We start from the raw sequence: 4,762 nt of genomic DNA, 5'->3' as shown, positions 1-4,762 counted from the left end.
AGCCCACCAGCCCACCAGCCCTCCAGCCTTCCAGCCAACCAGCCCTCCAGCCTTCCAGCCCACCATCCCTCCCTGGTGGTCTAGTGGTTAGGGTTCGGCGCTCTCACCGCCGCTGCCCGGGTTCGATTCCCTGTCAGGGAAAGCTCTTTTGCCTTCCAATTGTGGACTGCGAATTCAAGCTCTGCTGACAGCTGTGAGAAAGCCAGCTCCAAACCAAAAAATTGGTGGGAACATAAAAAAAACACCTCCTTCGAGCCGGAGTTGAACCAGCGAGCTAAGGATGGCCAACAGTCCAACCTACAGTCCTCCGCTCTACCAGCTGAGCTATCGAAGGGGCTAAGGGCTAGTCAGAACCTCAACATATCAGGGTTCTGTAGCTCTACTGCTGGCCAAAAAGTCACTTCTGGTGCAGGAAGATTTGCTGGATCAGAACCTCGACATATCAGGGTTCTGTAGCTCTACTGCTGGCCAAAAAGTCACTTCTGGTGCAGGAAGATTTGCTGGATTTTTGAGGAGGGAAGCAAAAAGGAGCATGCATTCCCATACCGGGAGTTGAACCCGGGCGAAAACCAGGAATCCTAACCGCTAGACCATATGGGATTTGGACACTTTAAACTGGCCATGGGCTTCTGGCGCACTTTCCATACATGTGGTCAGCGTGGGCGCAGGACCTTGTAGTGGCCTGTTGCTTTAGTTCTGTGACTGTAACAATGTGATAATAATTTGGCAAAACAAGAATTATCCAAAAGGATGGTTTTCTGAATTATATAGTGTTGTATGCATTCAGGGAATCTGTTTTTTCACTCAACCCGAGGGTTCAGTGTATTTGGGCAGATTCCTGTGATTGCAGAATTGATTCCTCAAACTGGTAATTAAGCTCTTGTCCAAGTGAAAATACTCGTGTCATCCATTTGAAAACACACACGGCAACCTTTATCTAGAGGAAAAACTGGAGTCAACCCCTGGCTGCGTACGAGAAAACCAGGAATCCTAACTGCTAGACCATATGGGAACTGGCCAGCTTTAACTGGCCACAAGCTTGTGGGCCACTTTCCATAAATGTGGCCAGTGTGGGCGCAGGGTTTTGTAGTGGCCTGTTGCTTTTGGTGTGTGACTGTAACAATGTGATAATAATTTGGCAATACAAGAATCATCCGAAGGGACGGTTTACTGAAATATATAGTGTTGCATGTATTCAAGGGACATGTTTGTTGACTCACACATGGTTCAGTTTTTTGGCCAGAATCCTGTGATTGCTGAATTTATACCTCGAACTGGTAATTAAGGTCTTGTCCAGGTGAAAATACTTGTGTCATGCATCTGAAAACACACATGGCAACCGTTATCTAGAGGAAAAACTGCCTATCGTCGGTCTGTCAAGGTACAAAACTGACATGTTGTGAGGTTAATAATGAAAGTGAAACCAACTTTTAATCCGCAAAATTGCTGATTATTCGCTCGTTCAGTTTAATGCAGATTACAAATTATTCTCAATGTCCAGGTGGCAATTAGTGATAAGGCTTCAAAATGGCAAGCCTGTGACATCAAAACCACATGGCATTGCACCCTTCAAAGTAGTAAAGCGGTTACAGAGTAGCGATGAAATTGACATCGGAATGGGTGTGCAGAATGTGCCTTTTTTTGGAAAAAATAGAAGAATGCCTAGAGAGTTGCCTTTTCTTTTGGACTTTGGAGAAAAAAAACACAACAACAAAATAAGCCGGAGAAAAACAAGCACAGAGCGAGCCAGCCAGGAGTCGAACCTAGAATCTTCTGATCCGTAGTCAGACGCGTTATCCATTGCGCCACTGGCCCACCAATAGTAAAGACCCCCGATTGTTACAGACTTGTTGGTTTTCGATGTGACGGTGGCAAGCATTGATGTCTGCTCATTCTCACCTTGTTATCAGGAGAACAGACTACCAGCCCTCCAGCCCACCAGCCCTCCAGCCCACCAGCCCACCAGCCCTCCAGCCCACCATCCCTCCCTGGTGGTCTAGTGGTTAGGATTCGGCGCTCTCACCGCCGCGGCCCGGGTTCGATTCCCGGTCAGGGAAAGCTCTTTTGCCTTCCAATTGTGGACTGCGAATTCAAGCTCTGCTGACAGCTGTGAGAAAGCCAGCTCCAAACCAAAAAATTGGTGGGAACATGAAAAAAACACCTCCTTCGAGCCGGAGTTGAACCAGCGACCAAAGGATGGCCAACAGTCCAACCTACAGTCCCCCGCTCTACCAGCTGAGCTATCGAAGGGTCTAAAGGCTAGTCAGAACCTCGACATATCAGGGTTCTGTAGCTCTACTGCTGGCCAAAAAGTCACTTCTGGTGCAGGAAGATTTGCTGGATTTTTTGGGGAGGGAAGCAAAAAGGAGCATGCATTCCCATACCAGGAGTTGAACCCGGGCCGCCTGGGTGAAAACCAGGAATCCTAACCGCTAGACCATATGGGATTTGGACACTTTAAACTGGCCATGGGCTTTTGGCGCACTTTCCATACATGTGGTCAGCGTGGGCGCAGGACCTTGTAGTGGCCTGTTGCTTTAGTTCTGTGACTGTAACAATGTGATAATAATTTGGCAAAACAAGAATTATCCAAAAGGACGGTTTTCTGAATTATATAGTGTTGTATGCATTCAGGGAATCTGTTTTTTCACTCAACCCGGGGGTTCAGTGTATTTGGGCAGATTCCTGTGATTGCTGAATTGATTCCTCAAACTGTTAATTAAGCTCTTGTCCAAGTGAAAATACTCGTGTCATCCATTTGAAAACACACACGGCAACCTTTATCTAGAGGAAAACCTGGAGTCAACCCCTGGCTGCGTACGAGAAAACCAGGAATCCTAACTGCTAAACCATATGGGAACTGGCCAGCTTTAACTGGCCACAAGCTTGTGGGCCACTTTCCATAAATGTGGCCAGTGTGGGCGCAGGGTTTTGTAGTGGCCTGTTGCTTTTGGTGTGTGACTGTAACAATGTGATAATAATTTGGCAATACAAGAATCATCCGAAGGGACGGTTTACTGAAATATATAGTGTTGCATGCATTCAAGGGACATGTTTGTTGACTCACACATGGTTCAGTTTTTTGGCCAGAATTCTGTGATTGCTGAATTTATACATCGAACTGGTAATTAAGGTCTTGTCCAGGTGAAAATACTTGTGTCATGCATCTGAAAACACACATGGCAACTGTTATCTAGAGGAAAAACTGCCTATCGTCGGTCTGTCAAGGTACAAAACTGACATGTTGTGAGGTTAATAATGAAAGTGAGACCAATTTTTAATCCGCAAAATTGCTGATTATTCGCTCGTTCAGTTTAATGCAGATTACAAATTATTCTCAATGTCCAGGTGGCAATTAGTGATAAGGCTTCAAAATGGCAAGCCTGTGACATCAAAACCACATGGCATTGCACCCTTCAAAGTAGTAAAGCGGTTACAGAGTAGCGATTAAATTGTTCATTCTAGAATCAACTGGCCAACCAGCCTGCATTTTAATACCATGTGTAATGCAGATTACAACTTATTCTCAATGTCCAGGTGGCATTTAGTGATAAGGCTTCAAAATGGCAAGCCCGTGACATCAAAACCACATGGCATTACACCCTTCAGAGTAATGAAGCAGTTACAGAGTAGCGATGAAATTGTTCATTCTAGAATCAACTGGCACACCAGCCTGCATTTTAATACCACGTTAATCTCCGAGTTTGTCGGAGTGCTTGTGACCAGCCTTTCCTTGGTGGTCTAGTGGTTAGGACTCGTCGCCCTCACCGCCACGGCTCGGATTGGTTTCCCGGTCCTTGAAAGCTATTTTGCCTTCCAATGGTGGACTGCGAATTCAAGCTGTGTTTCAGCTGTGAGAAAGCCAGCCCCAAACCACTAAAATGGTGGGCTATTGAAAAAAAAAGATCTCCTTCAAGCCAGAGTTGAACCAGTGACCTAAGGATTGCCAGCACTCCAACCTACAGTCATCCACTCTACCAGCGGAGCTATTGAAGGTGCAAATTGCTGGTTAGAACCTCAACCCATCAGTGTTCTGTAGCTGTACTGCTGGCCAAAAAAGTCACTTCTGGTGCAGAAAGATGTGCTGGTTTTTTGAGGAGGGAAGCAAAAAGAAGCATGCTTTCCCATACTGGGAGTCAAACCCGGGCCGCCTGGGTGAAAACCAGAAATCCTAACTGCTAGACCATATGGGAATTGGACCTTTTTAACTGGCCATGGGCTTCTGACCCATTTTTTCATACATGTGGCCAGTGTGGGCGCAGGGTCTTGTAGTGGCCTGTTGCTTTTGGTGTTTGACTGTAACAATGTGATAATAATTTGGCAAAACAAGAATTATCCAAATGGACGGTTTTCTGAATTATATAGTGTTGCATGAATTTAAGGGATCTGTTTTTTTTTTTACTCAGCCAGAGGGTTCTGTTTTTTGGGCAGATTCCTGTGATTGCTGAATTTATACCTCAAATTGGTAATTAAGGTGTTGTCCAAATGAAAATACTTGTGTCATGCATTTGAAAACATGTATGACAACTGATATCTCGAGGAAAAACTGCCTATTATCGGTCTGTCAAGGTACAAAATTGACACATTGTGAGGTTAACAATGAAAGTGAGACCAACTTTTAATTGTCAAAGTTACTGATTATTTGCTCGTTTAGTTCAATTCAGATTACAACTTATTCTCAAAGTCCAGGTGGCAATCAGTGTTAAGGCTTCAAAATGCCCAGCCCATGACATCAACACCACATGGCATTACATCCTTCAAA

General features: G+C 45.1%; 1 non-coding gene across 1 annotated transcript; it reads left to right on the top strand.

Annotated features, from left to right (window-relative positions):
* Positions 1 to 1,985: 1,985 nt before the first annotated feature.
* trnae-cuc (transfer RNA glutamic acid (anticodon CUC)) lies at positions 1,986 to 2,057 on the top strand. Its single transcript has one exon. It is a non-coding gene; the product is annotated as a tRNA-Glu (tRNA).
* The last annotated feature ends 2,705 nt before the right edge of the window (positions 2,058 to 4,762 follow it).

The sequence above is a fragment of the Carassius gibelio genome, chromosome A11 (genome assembly GCF_023724105.1).
Source record: "Carassius gibelio isolate Cgi1373 ecotype wild population from Czech Republic chromosome A11, carGib1.2-hapl.c, whole genome shotgun sequence".
Lineage (NCBI taxonomy): Eukaryota > Metazoa > Chordata > Actinopteri > Cypriniformes > Cyprinidae > Carassius > Carassius gibelio.
This window is presented reverse-complemented; position numbering and strand designations above follow the sequence as displayed.